Source organism: Thamnophis sirtalis, unplaced genomic scaffold (genome assembly GCF_051295495.1).
Source record: "Thamnophis sirtalis isolate CommonGarterSnake01/CBP01778 unplaced genomic scaffold, rThaSir2_p1.2 scaffold_5, whole genome shotgun sequence".
NCBI lineage: Eukaryota > Metazoa > Chordata > Lepidosauria > Squamata > Natricidae > Thamnophis > Thamnophis sirtalis.
Window position 1 is genome coordinate 101,182,875 of NW_028261385.1, and position 21,756 is coordinate 101,204,630.

The window sequence follows — 21,756 nt, forward strand, 5'->3', positions numbered from 1 at the left end:
TTTCTGATTCCTCTCTCATTAGATCAGAACTTAAGAGGTTCAATGTTTACACATATCTCTCATCTTACCAGCATGAACAATGAAAAGGCACATCAAGAAATGGGATAATGTATTAGAGTTGCTCATAAATAGGATGGCCCATTAGTGCAAAAGAAAAACATGGAAAGGTATGAAACCAAATCATCTTAGAGTCTGCCTCAGAAAATGCCAGACAGAATAAAAGATGCTGATGAACTAAAAGGAGGTTAAGGAGGAGTTTTATTATAGATCATGATAAAATGACACAAAAATACACAAGGATGGAATACTAAATTACAGGTGGTCCTTAACTTACAACTGTTCATTTAGAGATCATTTTTCAAAGTTACAATAGCACTGAAAAAAATGACTTGCGACCGTTTTTCAAAGTGAAGACCTTTGCAGCATCCTCATGATCATACGATCAAAATTCAGATGCTTGGCAACTGGTTCATACTTATAATGTGATATCTTTTGCAATCTTCTGATAAGCTGAGTCAATGGGGAAGCCAGATTCACTGAACAATCAGGTTACTAACTTATCAACGGTAGTGATTCACTTAACAACTGAGGTAAGAAAGGTTGTAAAATGGGGCAAAACTCACTTAAAAATGTCTCACTTAACAACAGAAATTTGGGCTCAATTGTGATAGTAAGTCAAGAGCTACCTGTATTGCACAGTTGTTTGTATTTAGTATTACTATTTACTGTTAGAGCTATACATAGGGACTTTAGATTTAGCCGATAGATGACTTTAGGCTGAAGGTGAAGATTCATAGAGGCTGATTTCTGGTCCTGTTTCCTCTTTTCTTTGTGCAAGGATTTACAATAATAATAATACAGCAGTATGTGAAGAAACATTTTTGTCCCCAATGGTTTCTTATGGCAGTTATGAGAACCCTTTTTCCATCATGTCCAGCAATGCTGGACTACAGATCTCATGCTGGTTGATTAGGAAAAGCTGCTTTTTGTTGCTTGTATACACTCTGGTTTTCAATTTAGTTAGTGTCCTTAAAATTAGCAAAATAACAAAGAGACCCGGCTTGGGTCTCATTGCCCATCGAGCTTATCAATCTTAGGGATCTTAAAAATTAAATCTTAGTCTTAAAAGTGAAGCATAGAGTCATTCTGTGAGGAAGGACGGTTTCTAAATGAAATAAAATAAATAAATTGGAAAGAGCCTATTATTTTGGAAACCACATGTGGTTTCAGGTAGCATAAAATGTAAATATGTGTTTCAGTAAGGGGGGAGAGAATGGTCCTTGAAAGAGATAAATCTGAAAAGAAAATTATTATTTTTATTTAAAAATATTTTAAATTTTACCAATTTAAAATAATTATAGAGGCTCATATCTCTGGGCAGCTGTTTAATTGTGGGCAGAACTACTTCAGTATTTTTTCCATGGGGGAAAAATGAATATATGTTTAAAATTTCACTTCAGCAAGGCAGGTTTGGGCTTTTCAGTATTAAATGTTACGGAATAATGTCAGAAGGTGCTTTTTAACGCACAACTGAATACTGAGGCAAACTGTGACTGACACATTCAAATTTGTTAAATATTTATTTTTTTTATTGTCAAGAAGCCAAGTGATTAACCACATTGCTGCTAGAAAGCAAATTAGACTCTGGCAAGAAAGATGCACGGTTGGTGGTTGGCCGCTAAGCAATGGTTTCCTATGGCATTAGAGTGATTTTATTTTGTTTTATTTTCATGAAGTGATAGGTCCCTGTGTGATTTAGAGAGCATTTCTACCAAGGTGGTTTTGCTGGGTTTCATTTGGTTTTGCCGTTTCAAATCCTTTTGTTTATATTGCTGTATGTTTGATGTATGTGTGAGTGTGAGAGGAAAAGTAGGGGTATCTCTGTTCTACATGCACATATAATAATTTATACTGCTAAATTATTTACAAAACCTCACATTAAAAATAACAGTGAATGTTGGTTCACTATGGATTTTTAAGGAAGAGTACTGCGAGGTAATAATAGTAATCAATTTAAATAATTGTAAGGGTTTTTCAGTCCTATTGCACAATAGTATGAAAATGGTTAACTATAAAAGCTCTTTAGTCCCCATTACAGCAATGTGAAAATTATTAACTATGAAATACAATAAGCTTATTCTGTAATTACAGTTTTGTGCTTATTTAAACTTTGAAATAAAATCCAATAGAAAATAGAGCAGTGTTCCAGCACTGACTGTGCTGAGCTAATATAGAGGCATAATTCCGGTAAAATAGCCATATTGGATCAATTTTCCAGTCAAAAGTGATTTTTTTAAAAAAATGCTGGTGGTATCTTAATAAACCATCACAAATCGTACTTTATTCCTCATTCAATGATATTTGGAGATATCATAGTAGGTTATAGAAATGTATGAAAGGAATGTCATGAAAACAGAATGGATCCTTTACTCAAAATACAAAGAGGTGGGTTTTTTTTAGGTTCTGGGACTTGTTTAATATTTTTACATTTACTAATGAAAAACTTTACTAATTAAAGTTTACATATACAAAGATAAAACACTACTATAAACTAAAAAATGAAAGAGATTTAAAACAGGGAGACTAATAAATGCAGAAAATAAAATAAAAATAGAGAAGAAGGAAAAATAAAAATTAGTAACAAAATGAAAAGAAATATATAAAAAGTAACTTCACATTACATTACATAATCAATTCAGGGAGTTATCTCCTACTCTGAGAAGAGAAGAAAATATATTTTCTTCCTACATCTCATCTCTCTCCTATAAACTAATTATTAAAGCCTCAGCAGTCAGTTCTAGTAAGCAAAAGTCATTAACTGTTACCAGAAAACAATAGATATATTTTAAATGTAATCAAATAAATCAACTTTATATTTGTTTCCTTTAATAGAGTAATTTAACATTTTCTCTAAAAATACAACAAAAATCTATTTTTTTCCATCTTAAAAGCCTTATCATTCAGTGCTGGTCAGCAAAAATCCAATAAGGATTATTAGGAACAACATATATATTTTAATCTTGATAACAGAAATCAATTTTATATTCCTTCTCTTTGATATTGTTTTCATTTCCTCCATGTCTCTTCTCTGAAAATCCTTTGAAATTTTAACAAGTCTCTTTTTTATATCCAAAATATGAAAATTATCCAAATCACACTTCTGGTTTGTTATTGGTGTATCCCTTTTAAATATTAAGATATCAGCCAGTTTCATATGGATATGTATATCCAGGATAACAGCTTTTTCCATATCATTCTTACCATTTTTAAATCCACAGCCTCAGTCTCAGTCTAACCCAATAAAACTTGTTCTTCTTCTGTAACATGTTTTAACCTCTTATAATTATTTAAAATCCCTTTGGATCCTTAATCCATTTATACATTTCTGAAATCAAAATTCTATTCACCCTTTTGCTGTTTATTTCCTCCATTTTTAAAGTCCTTAAAATCTTACACTTAAAATGTATTTCTCAAACACTAAAGGAAACTCACTTAGTGAATGCTGTAAAAATTGCAATCTGAAGGTTATTAATTGTTGATAAGTAATTAAAAATCATTTCCAAAAGTGATTAAGAAAGAGGCTCAACTGAACTATTTGTTTATTGAAACTATGTTAATGCTAGTGAACTTCATGGAACCTCTTTGATTTCAGCCTCTCCACACACAAACTAATTAAAAAAAAACTGGTTCCTGCAGTCCACAAGTGGGGAACAGTTTTCTGGATTGTATATTGGGAATCTCTTAATCTCTCCTTTCTTGGAGAGATTAAAAGTGGCCGTCTTGTCACTGATTTCTGCCACAATGCCATACCTGTGCCTTCAAGGACATTTAGACACGTATATCTTACATTATAAGAGGAGAGCCATTTTAGTTTATAATAACCAGAAAAATTTTAAGAAAAAGTGGTGCCAGATTCCTCCTTAAATATTCTTTAGTAACAGCACAGGATATAAAAGTATGTTAGCATGTGATACCAGGTGGTTGCAAGTAAGTATTCAAAGTATGTGTTGCTTCATTTACTGTATATTGTGTACACACACACACACACACACACACACACACATTCTGCATAATCTGCAACAACCATGATATCATCATCACATAAATGTCACCTGGCCCATGACAGTTAAAGCAAGTAGATAATTCACAATAGTGGGGGTAAAGATATCATTTTGGTGTCATTATTTGCCCATTGTTTTCCCCAAAACTGCATGATGGCTGGGGAATTGAATGATTAGGAGGATGGAGGCTAAAACATATGAAGAGTGGTTGCAGGAATTGGGTATATCTAGATTAGTAAAAAGGACTAGAGGGGGTCAACCTATTTTCTAAAGCAGCAGAAGGCAAGACCAGAAACTATGGATAGAAACTAATCAAGGAGAGAAGCAACCAAGAACTAAGAAAAAATTTCCTAACAGTAAGAACAATTAACCAGTGGAATGACTTGCCTTCAGAAATTGTAGGTGCTCCATCACTGGAGGTTTTTAAGAAGAGACTGAACAGCCACTTGTCTGGAATGGTATATGGTCTCCTGCTTGAGTAGGGGAATTGAATTAGAAGAGTTCCAAGGTCCCTTCCAGCTCTGTTATTCTGAAGATGAAGTCTATCTTCAAATTGCTAAGGTTGAGATACATTGGACAAAACAATCTGATCAAAATAGTTCCTAGTTCTGAAAATTGCATCCCTATTTGTCCTTGGCTATTTTTTCTGTGTGTTTTTATTCTTCCTCATGGGCGTTAGCTGCTGCTTATTGGATTAGGAAAATTCCCATATTTGATAATATTACAACTTGGTTCTTATCTCAAGTTAAAATACACAGATTGTTCAATTTGGGCTTAATCTTTTGTATGAGCCCAACAATTGTGGTGATGTGAGCAGAGTCAGTTGTGATTTATTCAAGTAATTGGGGTTAAATCATAATTTGGCCCAATGAATGGACACACTCTATATTTTTTAGAAGGTAAAAGTTGTAGGACTGCAGGTGTTTTCTTTGTGGCAGTCATGAACCAATCCTATGATCCAGTTTTTGCTGAAAAGTTTGGATATTTCATATTTGTATGGGATGTTGAAACAATTTAATGAAATTGTGGCTCTGGCCATAAATTTTGATTTTGAATTGAAGTCTAATTTCTCCTCCATGAATGATACAGAATTCCAGCACAGTTAGGATTTGCCAGTTTTTCCTTTCCGTATGCTACCCGCCTACTAGTCCCTGTGTATGGAATGAAATTTGGTGAAGGCTGCTGACAGGAAGAGAATTTAGCAGAAAGGATTTTTCTCTGTATTGTGAACAAAAGATTAATTCTGAATTCGTCTATTTGCTCTGATGACTAGTGTCATATTTTCAAAAATAATATCAGAAAATATTCAGTCAAATTTTCTTGAAAAGATACACAAAAGAGCATTTGTGTTTGCATTTCCACATAGATTATTATTCAAAAAATGATCCTAAAATGAGGTGTTATATGTATCAGATACTGTTTGAAGTAATGGCTATGTTTGTTTGATCTTTCCAGCCTTGAACTAACAACCCACTTCCAATATCATGCATAATTAATTTGTTTCCATATACTAATACGATTAACAACTTCAGATTTTACACGGAGTACTGAGTCATGTTCAAATAAAACAAGTTCTAATGAGAAAAATTGGATGTGGCAGCAAATCAGTGTTCCAGTAAGCAATCCAGTTTCCTATGTGTTTTTTCTATCCCTTCTGCATGTATTTTTGTTAGGGTTCCACTGTAAACAAGAATTTGTTTCATATTGGGTTAGCCAGAGTAAATATATTTAATCAACAATACTTTCATTGTAAATATTGTGATAAATGTGAATGTTTTTCCTGAAGTTATACTGTACTACACACCTGAATGCTGTCTTGGGAATTAATAAGCTTAATAAGAAGAGCATTTAACATGCCTGGATCTATACACTAAGCCATAGCTTGTTTACCAAAGCAGAATTAACATGGTACATGCAATATAAATCATAGTTTACAGCCCATAGTCAGAACCAAGCAAACCGTTTGGGTTGATATAATCTGTAAATCCAGAAAATGAAAATAGCTTATCCTATCCATCAATATTCTAAATCACTAAAAGCTTGGAGCCAAAAGTTTAATCTTTTGTTGATGCCTTCTAAGTATGTAGGATAATAACACTCAGTAGCGCAAAGCCATCTGGCCAGTCAGAGGTGCTGGCAGTTGTGGTCTAAAAAAACGAGATCATCAAGCATGTTCTGGCTTGTGCTGCCCCTATGGGCTGTTGTACAGGTGGAGTCCTAAAAGAGAACAAGTCAGAGGGCAGCAGGCAGGGAGAAACTGATTCAGGACTTACTCCATAAATTTTCGGAAACGGGAGTCAGTGGTGCAAGTTCTACTGTACTTGTTCAATACATATATTAGATTTATACCCCGCCCTTCCTCCAGGAGTTTAAGGAGTCAGAAAGAGCACTTCTTCCTCTAACTTTTTCCTACAGTAACAACCTTTGTGATAGGCTGGAATGAATAGCCACAAGAGTTAGTTGAATAATGTAACCACTGCACCATACTGGCTCATGTCTGATCTTCTATACTTCAGGGCATTCCTGTAGAACCTGGGAAGCTTCCAGAAGTTGCTGACTTGTAAATGCTGCCCCTTTCCCCTTAAACCTAGTCATATAAGATTGGGAGGGGCACAGGTTCCCCATCACTGCTTTAATGAAAAGCTTTGCATCATGCTCTGTGTGAGTCAGAGAAATCCTTCTTCTTGCCCTTACACATAAACAAGCATATTCCCACTCTGATCCTTTGTTAAGCCACTATTCTCTTGTAAGTTAGGTTAGATTCCCAACTGAGTTAGAGGGAGGGAGTCATGCTTAAGTATTGGAACCATGCCAGGGTATAGCAGCTGAAGACCTTGTACAGTATCTTTGTTTAAAATCAAAATACTTTAAAAAGCAAATAGCAATAAGATAAGAAAAATCTGGTTTAATGTTTCTGTCGTTGAAAAGAGGAATAAGTTTGCATTAAACATGATCATGAGTTGAGGTTTTTCACGCAGTGGCCGTGCAACGGTGCAGCTGTTGCCCTTTGAGATGCCAAAACTTAATGAAGTAGGATAAACCTTGCTGAGGAGACAAACACATAAATGAGATTTATCCCAAGAAGGATTAACTTCTGTACTTACACATTTCCAAGGACAAATAGTGAGCAAAGCTTTCCACATGTCATCAGGCTTCTGGCCTGTGGGGTGTGATTTACGATTCACACATGCTGAGAATTTCACAAATCCTCTGAAACACGTTGCAATCAATGTTTCTTGCTGATCCAAGAATAGCTCTCTTGAGCTTCCAAGTGCAAACATGTTTGTTTTTTTTAAAAAAAATCCTCTGTTAGGGTAATTCAAAAGGCACATTATACATGAAGGCAGGGGAGGAATGGGGAGGAAGAGGAGAATAGCAAAGTTGTTGCAATTTGCAGCAAAGTTGAAATGTTGACTTCTCCCACAGAGTGATAGAGATGGCAATCCTTTTGCATACTTAGTTGAGAGTAAGCCTTATACAACTAAGAGAACTGACTTCACAACGCACATACACCATTGACCTGAGTTAGTACATCATTCATAATAATTCAAGAGATTTTTCTTTCCTTTCTTCACAACCTTTCTCTTCGGCCTGTTTTGCTGTGCTGGGCCAACTGACCTGGTCTGTGTTTCTCTAACCATCAAAACATAATCAGGAGGGAACAATTATCAACCCAAATTTTGCAAAGCTAAGTCCTACCTTACTTTTCCTTTAGACATGGTTCACACCACAAGCTAAGCCTGTCAGCCCTGGATCTATCTTTGGTCAGACTTTACAGGGCTGCCACAGTGCTGAGATGGGCTTTATCTGCAGGTGATTGTTTATTTATTTAGTTTACCATTCTTACATGTTCCTCCAGTTTTTGAAAGTATGAATGATGTCACACACATATAATGACAACATCAATGACATTAGAAAACGTTTCAAGGCCAGAGAGGACAATATTAAAACATTCCAATTCCAATCTGGAAATAATAAAGTTTAATGGTCTAAAACCCAACATGGTAGGAACTATTCAGATTTCTGGGGAAATGCATTTCCATAGAAAGAGGACAAGAGGGAAGGCTTAGTTCCATTACATTAAGTTTCTGGAAGTAGGTTTTCACCGTATTTATTTTCTGCTGGTGCTCACAATCTTCTGCCTAATTCTCCAAGACATTTAAAAGAATAACTCTAAGAATAATAATAGACAACCGATAGGATTTATTTCAACTGACTTTAAAACAATACCACTATCAATTTCAACACTAGTTACTTTTTAAAATGATTGTGGAAAAATATGCAAATGTAACTGTTTTTAATCTAGGAAAAAAAAATATTTTAACCACCACTTGCAAGTATTTTCTTTACAGATATCTGATTTAATGTTTCTTAGAGGCTGTGATGATGGGAAAGCTCATTTCAACCATAAAATGAGCAGTTTATAGGATGGTCCTAGGACAGAACTTACATCAAGCACAAAAAATTGTGTCTGCTTTGAGTTAGCATCGGAAAATAGGAGACAAAGCAAGCAGACTAGGCAGTGCTTACATGATGCTAAAGTGGCTGGCTTGTGCTTTATTTCCACTGAATGATATGATGGAATTGACTTCCCTGGTAATTTTCTTCTCAGCAGTAAATCATTCGCTAATGGTGTAATTACTGTCATCACAAAAGATGCTTGAAGAGGGTGGCCCTCTATTATATCAGATTTCCCGGTTTTGGTATGGGTGTGCGTACGCTGGCATCACATACACAACCACATTAAATGGACTTCTCTCTGATGCCTCTAAATGGAAATCAACAATTTGCAATTGCTTTCACCAATTTTCCATCTGATGAATGGACGTATGTTCATTTACAGGTAGAACTCGCTTACTGACAACCACACTTAGCGACTGTTCAAAGTTACAATGGTGTAAAAATAAGTTTTGTGACCAATCCTCACATTTATGACTATCAGAGCGTCCTCTGGTTGCCATTCAGGTGTTTTGCAACTAGTGTGTATTTTTGACATTGCAGCATATCACAGTCATGTAATTCCCATTTGGATGCTTTGCAACTGGCTTGTGACAAGCAGAGTTAATGGATAATGCAGAAATAAAATCATAAGTCATGGTTATGTGATGTTTTGCTTAATGACCACAGTGGAAGTGAGGTTGCAATCTGTCTTGGTCATGTGATTTTCTGCTTAGCAACCGAGTTGCCGGTTCCACTTGTGCTTGCTCAGCAAGGACTACTTATATAGGGGATAAGGTTTGATTCAACTCTTAGTAAAGTATTGTATTTTGTGCATTATTTTAATCTCACATTTCATTCAAGCAGCTTCATAATACAGGCAGCAATCCCCAGTTTAAGAGGGGAAGAGATGTAACATCTACCTGTTACAATGGCTGCACGGTATTTTCCTCATAGCATCTTCATAAAAAGTGACACAGCATGGGTTATTTCTTTGTTCTGCCTATTTATTCCTCTTAATAGGAAAACTAACAGACAAAAGTATATGGAACATTTCTTAGGCATGGCAGGAGGAACATAAACATTTTCCTTGTTCATTTTGTGTGTGTGAATGCAACTGCCCTTTCTGAAGCTTTAGTTAAGTCTACCTCATTTCTTCTAAAGCAAGTTCAACTCTTGTGCTTTATGAAATGCTGAGGAAAGCAGTCATACCACAAAACATTTTCTTTGCATTTTGTTCTACTCTTTTAGTCAATCCTGCACATTCAGAGGCTATCAGAAAGGATTTTTCAAAAAGGCTTGACTGACACATGCTTGAGTTGGAAAACAGTTGAAAATTTCAGGGTGACCATGAACTTCAGAGTCCATTCTGAACTTTACCTCAACAGAATTTGAAATTATTTGGGGAGTGACATTTCTATCATGGAAAGCAGACATAGAATTGAAGTAGTTTATAAACTTTGCTACTTAAATATTCTAGATTGTTATGTTTCAGTTGAAAGGTTTGGGCCCACTTTAGAAAAGAACAAGCACAGTATAAAATGTGGAGATCTTTTGCAGTTTTGAAATACCCAAGCAAATATTCAGAACATTCATCTGCAGCTCTAACTTCTGCAATCTGGATATTTACCATGATGTAAAAAATAATTCCCACCTTGGTGTTTCCATTTTTGCATGCATGCTATATGTTCTGTTCAGTAATTTTCCTACAGCAGATTATGAATGAAAGAAGGAAAAATCTAAGTCTACACCCTTGTTTATTGTCATAGACAAAGCACATTTAAAAATATATATTTTATTTTACCACTGCTGAAGTTAAGAAACTTTTGTTTCCCTATCCTAGAAAATTTTTCATGCTCCTGGAATCTGCAGACATCTATTAAGGTGAAGTGCAAGAAAGCCAACATTTCTTGAGCATTTAAGACCTACTGTTGGAGACAGGGTAGGTTAGTTATGAATATTTTGGGCCAGGTCGCCGGGTATTCCCACACTCCAGTCAGGGCGCTGCTTGTACAGTGCGCAGTTGCGCTGAAATGATCGCTCATGCCCACTCAGGTAGCTCAAATCCTCCTCCTCCGAATCAGTTTGGTGTGCATTGCTCATCTTATACACAGGATCATTTGGAGGAGAGACTGCGCTTGGAAAGACGTGGCCACCCTGTTTTGGTGGTGAGAGAGGTGTTGATTGGGCTTATTTCTTAAGATGGAAGCCTTCTGTATTGTGCTTATTTCGAAGGCCAGGCAAGTCGCCTTGCGAGGCGAGGCAAAGAGAGGCTGGGAGTGGTGGCTGCGGCACTCTATCCAGCCAGTTCACCAAACTCCACAAAAAATTAGCTACCAGTTCTACTAAACTGGTGCAAACCGGGTGAATTCCACCACTGGCCTTAGAAATGTTGGACAGATGATAAAAAAAACTTTAAATGGCGAGGGCCAAGAAACATTTTGTGAGCAGCAGGCTCCAATCATGCAATTTATCGCCTTTCTTTGGATGATCATCCAAAGAAAGGCTATAAACAGATGAGCTTTGCCTATGAACAAAATACTCTACCTCAGTACAGAGACTGAAGGGCTTTAGATGAACTCAGAGGTCATGCATGGAGAACAGAATATCTTGTAAGATGCCTGAATGCCACAAATTTAAGAAAATTGGTTATTTTGTGGCTGTACATCATACTTTTAAAAAGGGAAAAAGTTGCAAAATATGGTGATACCAAATGAGCATTTCTTTTAGGGATCAACTATATGCCCTGATGACTCTGCCAAGGGATGAAAAATGTCATAACAAATTAATGGTTGTGCAGTATACTTTTAAACTCATATCAGAAGTAATACAACTGAATCGATCTAAGCCTGCCTCATCTGTAAGAGATTACTGTATCCCCTGGCAGCAAGAATTTACATTGCTTATGCTATTTTATAGCCATCCACCAGGACAGGCATGGAGATGTCTTTAAAGTATATGTATTCTGTGGTCAGAAAAAGAAACTTCTAGATTGACAGACATCTAACATGCTGAAAGGAAAAAAAAGGTGTTTCAGGAATCTTGCATAGAAATTGAAACCTTAAAACAGTTTTCTAGTAATAAAAAAAATTAAGGGAGGAGTCATATTCTATATAGCCCAAGCAGCCAGATTTCTAGCCCCACTTCTCCAAAACAGAAGAATGAGAAACAATTATTCAATTAGGCAGGATTGAAATTATCATACAAAAAGTACATAGCAATGGAAGGATTCCATAGCAGAATTCACTTATGGGTAACCTGAAACAACTGAACAAAGCCACAAATAGAAAAGGGCATTACTTTCTAAATATAGTAGATAATTACTAAGTTACACATGCTTAAATACTCTTATTGCTAGTTGCAAGATTTTGACTCAATTAGCCAGACTAAGATCATGCTAGTTTCATGCCACTTGTTATTCCATTTGACAGATAATTTTTTTATTATTCCTGAGTTTCTCAAAGGGCAATGTCTATATTTTTACAAGACCTGGAGGGCGTTTCAGTATCCACTGCCAATTTCTTAATCTACACTTACCAAGAATGAATATAATCAGACCAGTGGTGGGTTCCGGATCCTGTTGCAGCAGGGCCCGGCGTCCACCACATGAACGTGCACAATGTACACATGCCGTCCTTACCTCTTGCGATGCCTCCATGAGCCTCCGTGACGCTTAGGTGCTCGGTGGAGTGTTGCGCGGGAGCGCCAAAGAGCTCAAATACAGGTAAGGAGCTTGGGTGGGCCCTCCGGAGCACCGTACCAGAACGGTATCCGGTGCTCCGGGCAGGCATCGGTACACCCGTACCAGGGCGTACTGCCTACAACCCACCACTGAATCAGACCCACTTATCAGTTCTGGAAACTATGAAGGCTGCAGGCCTAAAGCAAAAAAATAAAAGCCATCAAGTCCAAAAGCATATAGCATCCAATCTTTTCCGGACCAAGTGCCCAAAATGTGCGTATGCACGTGCATGCACCAAACCCCCAATGCAATGCTCTCCCATGCATGCACCCTTTCCCTTTGCACATGTGCTCATGCCCCCTACATGCGCCCCACCCCCGCATGTGTACACATCTCCCCATGTGCCCTGCCCCCGCACATTCATGACCCTGCCCATGCCCCGCCCTTGTATGCTCCCGCCCCTCCACCCCCATGCATGCATGGTGACCCAATGACCAGCTGGCTAGCGGGAGGTGCATGTGCATGCGCAGCAGAGCTGAACTGAAGCGACGGCTCGCAAGCCCAGAGGACACGCCATCACAATACTATTTAATTCTAGTATCAAAAATGGGATAGAATAGAATAGAATAAGAGAGTTGGAAGGGACCTTGGAGGTCTTCTAATACAAACCCCTGCCTAAGCAGGAAATCCTACACCACTTCAGACAAATGGTTATCCAACATCTTTTTAAAAACTTCCAGTGTTGGAGCATTCATAACTTCTGGAGGCAAGTTGTTCCACTGATTAATTGTTCTAACTGTCAGGAAATTTCTCCTCAGTTCTAAGTTGCTTCTCTCCTTGATTAGTTTCTACCCATTCCTTTTTGTTCTACCCTCAGGTGCTTTGGAGAATAGTTTGATTCCCTCTTCTTTGTGGCAACCCCTGAGATATTGGAACACTGCTAACATGTCTATAGAGCTATATAGAGTTATCATTATTATAATTTGCTGTCTATTTTACACTTAGGTTACTCTTAGGTATATCTTTTCTTCCTCTCCCTTTGCTATATGTAATGTGATATTGATTCGCTTCAACATTATTGAACAATCATTTAATATTTTAATGACTGGTAAACATTAGTACCAGTACTTCAATCTTTAATTTCTAAAGAGTCTTAGCTGGTATCTTCCAAGAGACCAAGACGTATGTCAAATAATCCAAGATTTAATTAGTGTTAATGTACAGAAATTCTTTTGTCAGCAGGCTTACAATTAGATTCAGAATTGGGGAAAGAAGAGTATTGATAGTGAGCCATTTGTTATCACATATGGAATGTGTGTGTGTGTGTGTGTGTGTTTGTATATATCTTAATTTCTAAAGCTTTTGCCTTTTTTCACTGATGTAGATGCATTTTGCATAAAATTTATATATTCTTCTATGACTCTCCCCGTTGGAATGTATTTTAACCTCTATTAGGCAAATCAAGCTTTCCTATCACATTGGAATTTTGTACATGCATAAAAATATATAGAATAAGTCAAGGTTGACTACCATCAGAAATAATTTGGAATAGCAGAAATGACATTTTAACTTCACAGAAAAATCTGTGATTAGATTCTGAAATCCTTTTTCTGTTGGATGGAGTCTGTGGATTCATCCCACAGAACTTTACGATGCCTAAGCATGGAATTTGGCCATATTCACTTTCTCTGAACTGTGCCCAGTAGATAACTATATGAGGTTACAATCATCACTCTGATAAATAGCTGCCAGCTCACTTTCTCAAAATATTATTCATGCAAAAAGTCTACTTGCATGAACTCTGTATCACTGGAACTGTGAATTTACACATGGTTGCAGCTCTTATTCTGTAAGCTGAGAAAATTACAGATGATCACCAAAACTGACTGTCAGGCTTGGAATGAAGAGACAGGTTACTCATCTGGGAGTTAAGACTTCAATAGAAAAAGACAGTGTAAGATTGGAGAAAACCAATTTAGTTGATTTACATCCCTTACCAGCTTTAAAATCATATGCCTCCTTTTATGTATCATGTTCATTTATTTATTTATTAAATTTCTACACTGCCCATCTCATCCAAATGACTCTAGGCAGTTTACAACATAATAAAATGATATAAACTCTGAATAAAACCACAAATTAAAAAGAGTTAGGAACAAGCTAGAACTTATAAGTTAAAAGTTTATGGAGATTCTCAGTCATCCAGGTGAGGGTTGTCCAAAGGTACTTTTTCAAGAGGCAAATAGACTTTCTGGTTTTTCTTTGAAGTAATTTTGCTTCTCATTCAAGAAGATTCTTCAAAGAAAAACCAGAAAGTCCACTTGCCTCTTGAAAAAGCACCTTTGGGATTACAAGTTACAAGTAAAAATCAAAGTTAAAAAAATTGGAAAGGTGAACGGATAACAAGATATGGCAATGTTCTCAAGCCACCAGCCATACAAGGTTTGCATCAGTTTTGTTGTACTAAAAACATTTTTTTTTCCAATTTAACAAATTTAAAAAATTCCCATTCCAAAACTACTGGGAGAATCTACAAACAACGAAGGAAACATGTTTTAACAACCAGCATTGGAAGGATTTTTTTTTTTCAGATTCAAAGCCTTTTGGATACATTCATCGTCTGAAAAGAAAAAGGGAATACCCTTTCTTCTAAACTATAAATCCCAGAACTCCTAGTTATCATGATGGGAATTGTAATACAAAGCATCCTGGGTAACACTTGGCAAACTGCTTGAACATTTCCGGTGTCCTTAATGGTGCTCTAATAGAGCAGAACACCAAGACCCTCATCTTGATCCAGCCAGTTAAAGGCTGAATTGGAATAGAATAGAACAGAGTTGGAAGGGACCTTGGAGGTTCTTCATGTTTTAGCCTACAGCCCCCTAATCATCTTTGTTGCTCTTCTCTGCACTCTTTCTAGAGTCTCTACTATGGAAGCCATAGACTAGATTTGTTTAACAAATATCCCAAATTATATCCCAAATTATGAGTTCTGAATTCACAAAGATTAATTAAAAAGAGCCGGCACCATCTCCAGCTATACTGATGTAGACAAACCCACCCACTCCCACAATCCCTTTCGCGAGGCGTAGGAATGCTGGGCGCTCGAAAATCGAGCATCCCAAACGGGGGGGGGGGGGAATACCAAGCGCACGTGCTCAGGCCACCCGTGTGACCTCACCGAAGTGGCAGCGGCGCGTGGTTTCGCTTGCGTCTTGTCCGGCGTGATTCCCTCCCCCGCCTGAAAGCGCAGGCGCAATAGCTGAGTTACCTAATCCGCCGCGCCCGCCTCCTTTTTCCTTTGCTCAGCGGGCGGAAGCGCAGTTCGACGTGAGAGGCGGGAGGAGGGGTCTTTGGTGGCGGCTGTTCCGGTCTCGAGGGGCTTCCTGGTTTGCAGCAGGCAGCGCTAGTGAGTAACGTGAGCGAAGGAGGCCATGAATCCGTCGATTCGTGTCTCTCCCCCCCCCCCGGTTTTAGCCTAAGGACTTGGCTTTTGTTCGTATTCCCCCCTCCCCATTTTAGAGCGCCCACGCACCTAAAGCTCATCCTTTGGTCTGTTGCCAAGGCAGGAGGACATAAAGCAGAAATGAAAGACTAAAGTCAGAGCCAAGTTTTGGCCTTTTGGGGTTATTTCCGGGGTGTACAGGATGTTTCTTAGAGAAAGTTCGGAGAAACATTGTCCCTACTTTTCCCCCCACCCCCCTGGTTTGCAGAATCGGCTAAATTGCATTTGTGTGTATTGATTATTCCATTTATTTATGTCAAGGGTTTAGCCAGGAAGGAGATCTAGGGTGGATTCCTGGCCAATGCAAACAGGAGTGTGTGTGTGTCTTTAGGGTTACAATTTCATAATAAGAAGACTGGACACAAGGCTTGGAAGAGGAAATTGGGAGAGAGAACGAAACAGTAAAGCGTTGATTCGTAAATGTTATGATGCTTTACAATGACCTGTTGTAACAGAATCAGGACGGTGGCTTTTCTCCTTGTGCTACAGGCTAGGAATATCTCATGGGGGGTGAGAAGCCAAGCCCGATGAGGTTTGAAGGCTTCTCAGCTTTGCTGGCTTTAGAAATAGTATATAGTCGGGAAGAAATACACACTAGTAGTGGTAGAGGAGTGAAAGATTTAAATAACGAAAAATGTAATTTTTCAGATTCTAAGAAATAGGAAGACTTCTCCTTCCTCTCTCTGATAGCACAGAAGAAACCAATTTATGTAAGAAACCAATAACAAAATAATGGAAGGCAATGCTACCAAAGTTAACTGTTTAACTGTTAACTGAGACCTCAAATGTAAGAGAAAGCTTACTGGCTGATCTTGGCCATTCACCAACTCTCAGAGTAAAATAAAAATTAAAGAAATATGGGTACTGTATTATCTTAAATTGATGGATGAAATATGAGTGAAATAAAAATATTAGCCCATAAATTCTTGTCAAGGAATACCAAAATGCAACCACATCAAAAAGTTAAATTGGCATAAGCTTACCTTTAATTGGGTGGGTGGAGAAATGAAGATAAAGTCTGAACTTGAATAATGTTGCTGTCATATTAGGAGAGCTTTCTTTTTTCTATAGTTTACCTATTTCATTTTTCTCAGAAAATAAACGGTAATATGGGATTTTTAAAAATTTCCTTGATATCAGATAACCTAAAAATATTTAATATCTGCTTATTTCAGAAGCTCGCATACATTGGATAAGTGTGTTACATTTTTATTTTGAGGAAATGTTTATTAAAATTCCATCTTAGCCAGTGAGTTACTGTGAGCATGCAGTTTTCACTAAATATAGATTTGCTCATCTATGAAATAGGCTATTAATAAGTAGTCATGATAGCACCTTATAGTATTTTACATTACTGAAGTAATAATATTCCACAAGGAAAATTGGTTGGTTAAAGATGTTGACTTATCTCTTTGGTTCTTCCCATGCCCTTTTTTCTTCTTAAGGCTAGGGTACTTTCCAGATGTTTTGGATTACATCTCTCATAAGCCCCAGTCAGCATAACAAATAAGCAGGAATTATGGGAATGGGAACTGAACCAAGGTGGCGCAGTGGTTAAATGCAGCACTGCAGGCTACTGCTAGATCAGCAGGTCAGCGGTTCAAATCTCACCGGCTCAGGGTTGACTCAGCCTTCCATCCTTCCGAGGTGGGTAAAATGAGGACCCAGATTGTTGGGGGCAATATGCTGACTCTCTGTAAACCGCTTAGAGAGGCCTGAAAGGCCTATGAAGCGGTATATAAGTCTACTGCTATTGCTATTGCTATTGAACACTGAAAACATTGGCTATAAGGCAGTGGATTTCTTACCCCATTTTCAATTTTTTAAAAATTCTATTTAGGAAAGTAAAATCACATTCTATTTTTGTCAGATAACTAATAATTTTAATAACACTAATACTTAGCTAAATATGTTTACAAAGGATTGTGGGTTCAAACCTTGATAACATAAAGTAAGCCTGAAGAGATTTCTGTTTAAAACTTTGGAGAGATGCTATCTATAGGGTAGACATATGCTGATGGCCTACCTTTATATAAAACAACTTCATATGTACTGTTTATTTTATTGTGTGTATTTTGTATATGTATGTAGTTTCAAGTCAGTTGTTGATTGGATTGACCAGTCCCTGCAGTTTTCTTGGCAAGGTTTTTCAGAAGTAGTTTCCTTGCTTCCTTCCTAAGGCCAAGAAAGAGTGGCTGGGTCAAAATCATCCAACATGTTTTGTGCCTAAGGTACAACTAGAATTCAGTCTCAAAGTTTCTAGCCTGATAGAACCACTACTCCAAATTGTTTCTCATGTACTGCATAGATAATTGATTTTAGATGAGCAGAAGAAACAAAGTACTTCTTGTCTATACTGTGATAACTCTGATTTCTTTATTTTTAAAAATGTTCCTACAAATCTTTAGTGAGGGGTAGTTTAATCTTCGCTTGATCTAGCATTGATTCACAAATGATGCCATGCTGCATCAATTGAGAGTATATCAATATGGGCGTATGATTTGATTTGAGAACTTGAGTTAATAAACCATGCTTTCATCATCAGTTTTGTATGAAAGGAATTCTTGTTAGAAATACCTGGATATCCCAAGGTTCATATGATTTAGTACAATATGAGGAAAATTAAGTGTGTGAACTTTTGGACAACAAGCCACCTACTTATCATAGTGCTAGGTCTTGCTAGGTTTACTAAACCATTGGTTAGATTATATATTATATGTGAGATTTGGTTGTGTGTGTGTTATAATATGAAGCGTTGCCTCTATTTGCTAAGGTATGCTTGATGTGTTACAATGTTTGTCAGATTATGTTGCTTGTCAGAAGTATTGGCAAGGTAGACTATTGTAGTTTGGGTGTTTGCAAGCTGCAGACATGGTAGTTCTTTATCTTCTGACTGTAAGCCTTGGCTTTTTTTTGAAAAAAAGCTTGAGATGGTGTTTACTTGGGAAAGTCATGCTTTACACAAATACACAGCTTTCAAGAATTGTCTACTAATGCCAAACTTGGTAAGTTTTCTTTTGAACTATGCCAGCTCATGAACTGGCTTGGACAATTAAGGGAGTCATGACCTATTCAGAAGAACTTGGCAAAGAAAGAGGAAAAAAGGGAAATCGGGTTGTATGGAAGCTGCTCCCTCCCTGAAATGTATGAGTCCTTTTGGTCTGCAGTATTAATAGTATTTAAGTGTCAGTGCAATAATAAAGATACTAAATAGAATCGGGTGGAATTCTGTTGCTTCTCTAGAGAAGGATCTTGTCTTATGTCATGGAATTCATTATGTTATAGCTCTGAGGAGTTAGTGTATATAGAGGGGATTTTGTGTCAGTACCTGTCTGTGTACACTGGAACCTAACCAGCCATGCCATTGGGATGCAAAATATAATTATGATAAAAATTATTTTCATCCCTAATAGAACATTGGAACAATTCACTACAGTATGATGTAATATTAGAATTGAATCTAGAGAAATTTAAACAGATGCTTACTTCAGTCCCTTTGTTGGATCTTTGCTGATTTGAAATTTGATCATATTTGGATATAGCTATTAGACTCTAAACTGAGGACATTGGACTCATCTTTTAAAGTTACATCAACAAGCTTGATATACTGTTTCAGAATTTTTGAGTATGCAGAAATCAGGCTTGTCAGCTAGACCCAAATTTATTTTAGGTAGTGAAAACCTGTCAATTGCTGCTGAGTGTGATCTTTGAGCAGAAATATTAAATGCCCATTAATCCTAGGTAAACTTTCCCTACTTTGCAAAGAATTACGTCAGATTCTTCCAGGACTGCATTTGAACGCTGATATTTTTTTATAAAACTAGCTCTTGGAGTTGGGTTTCCCCAATATTTAAATGAATTTCAGTGGTAAAAGCTCTCACAAGTCATTGTTAAAGTCCTAAAAGCACATTTAGACATTACAATTAAGTGAATGGCAGAGAATAGATAATAATTTAAGTTGTTTCCAGGGATGAAAATGCCAATTGGTCCTTGTGTTGCAGTCTTCTTGTAACTTGAAAGCCTGAGTCAAGATTGTAATTGAAAGCTATATGAAATCTCAGCTGATCAAGAATCTTCCTATACATGTGCGGAAAGATATCTGAAAGTGCAAGTATTCTTCAGCCGAGGTGGCGTAGTGGTTAGAGTGCAGTACTGCAGCCACTTCAGCTGACTGTTAGCTGCAGTTCAGCGGTTCAAATCTCACCGGCTCAAGGTTGACTCAGCCTTCCATCCTTCCGAGGTGGGTAAAATGCGGACCCAGACTGTGGGGGCAATATGCTAACTTTGTAAACCGCTTAGAGAGGGCTGAAAGCCCTATGAAGCAGTATATAAGTCTAACTGCTATTGCTATTGCTATTCTTCATAGTTTATGCTTTATTGGCTGTCATTGGTTTTTAAATCCCATATAGAATATTGACTTTAAACTTGGGTAACTTGCAGTCCTGTGAATATTATTGAAATGTAAATTCCATAATTTTCAACCAGAATGTGATATTGGAATTAGGTATTTTGACTGCTTTGAGTTGCCCAAAATATATAAAATGGGTAGATAAAAATATAATAACAGCGTTCATATAGTTTAAATATTGTGAATTGGAGATGCTATGGAAACCTCAAAGTGGTGTTTGGAGGCTGTTTGGATTTGGATGAGATGAAATAGACTGAAACAATCTGAACTCATGTAAGACAAGTTACTGCTTGTGCAGAAGAAGTAGACCTTAGTTGAAAGAGCTTATCTCCAACTTGGTGCTCTTCCTTGACTTACGGCCTACTTCAAAATAGAAGTTGCAGCTGTGGGACCTGTTCCCAAAATTGGCTATGTGCCAATTGTGACCTTAATTGGACAGAAGATTTTTGTCATAGTGATTCATGCATATATTTATTAGCTGTGGGGGCGCTGTGGTTAGAATGCAGTATTGCAGCCCACAGCCATGAATTTAATTTGATGGGCTCAAGGTTGACTCAGTTTTCTATCCTTCTGAGATTGGCACACGAAGGAGCCAGATTGTTGAGGCAATATGCTGACATTTGTAAACCACTCAGGGAGTGCTATGAAGAACTATGGAGTGGTAAATAAGTCTAAGTGCTGTAGCTGTTGATAGTATTTAAATTACTGCAATGTGCTCTAGATGGTCTTCCTCTCAAGACTACTTACAATTGGTGCAAAATATAGCATCTTGTATAATTAACAAGTCAAAATCACCATAATCGTAAACAACTGTTTTATGGTTGTTGTGTTGATTATTAGTAGATTTCCAGGTTCAAAGTCCTGGTTTTGATCCACAAAGCCCTGCATAATTTGGCTTTTGCCAGGCTTCCAGAAGTTATTAAGACAGAACTATTGAAAAGCCTCTTTGGGTAGTCAGTGGATATCAATGCAACTATTGTATTATTGTAAATTTTAGGTTTTACTTTGTTTTATATTTTTGTGAATTAAACTGTTGGGAGTTATTTTGAATGTGGCAGTATAAAAATAAAACAAATAGGGAGATTTTTTTTGGCTTAGTTGTTGGCAAGATTACATGACCTAATACAGAGTTTTCACAATGACTGTTCCAAAATTCAGGAATCTTTTGAGAAATAAATTGGCTGCTATTTGTTGTTTGTTTGTTTTTAAATAAATGTGTACAGTGTAACATAAAAATATTTTTAAAGGCTAGGTTTTGGTTGATGTGGTGAATTAATTGGAAAGCTATACATTATTGATACTATTTAATGTGTTTATTGGTTGTAAGCCACTTTAATCAGTTGGAAAAAGTGGTGTGTAAATATTTAACAACATTTATAAATTACTGAAATGCTCAGTGAGGTCAGAGCTTGGTGAACTTCAGAGAGCTTGATAAAAAGAGTTGGAATTTTTTTCTCATTGGTTTAGCATGTATTTCTTCTATTGTTCCTTGTCTGGGCTATGTTAGTTACCATCTGAATGGATTCCAATTATGTGCCGGAACTATTACTGTCTCTCCCTCCTCTCAAGAGAACACAGGGCCTGGTTTTCTTTAGGAATTCAAGATAAATTGTTTATTTGACTTCATCCTTCTCAGTTTTTTCTCCCTATGTCATATGCCAAT

The 21,756-nt window shown here is 37.1% G+C and overlaps 1 protein-coding gene across 1 annotated transcript in view; it reads left to right on the plus strand.

The window, feature by feature from the left end:
• Nucleotides 1-15,413: 15,413 nt before the first annotated feature.
• Nucleotides 15,414-21,756, plus strand: part of LOC148045502 (zinc finger CCHC domain-containing protein 7-like) — a 46,841-nt gene continuing 40,498 nt past the window's right edge. The window contains exon 1 of the mRNA XM_087716296.1: nucleotides 15,414-15,589. The gene's annotated coding sequence lies outside the window, so the exon portion shown is untranslated. The remainder of the gene's footprint in view (nucleotides 15,590-21,756) is intronic.